We start from the raw sequence: 200 nt of genomic DNA, 5'->3' as shown, positions 1-200 counted from the left end.
AAAGAGAAGAAAGGGGATGAGAGTGCACACGTGTTGGGGGGGTGGGTGGGGGAGAGGAGGGGGGGAGGTGAGGTGTGGGAAGTGTGCTACGTCGTTCCCAAGGAAAGGGGGGGGAGGGAGGGGATTGATGGGGGAAGGGGTGTAGCATGGAGGGGGGTGGGGGAGAGGGATTGGAGAGTGGAAGATTTTCTTGTGAGGAA

This window comes from Penaeus monodon, chromosome 34 (assembly GCF_015228065.2).
Source record: "Penaeus monodon isolate SGIC_2016 chromosome 34, NSTDA_Pmon_1, whole genome shotgun sequence".
NCBI classification, from domain to species: Eukaryota; Metazoa; Arthropoda; class Malacostraca; order Decapoda; family Penaeidae; genus Penaeus; species Penaeus monodon.
Note: the sequence above shows the minus strand (reverse complement) of the source record.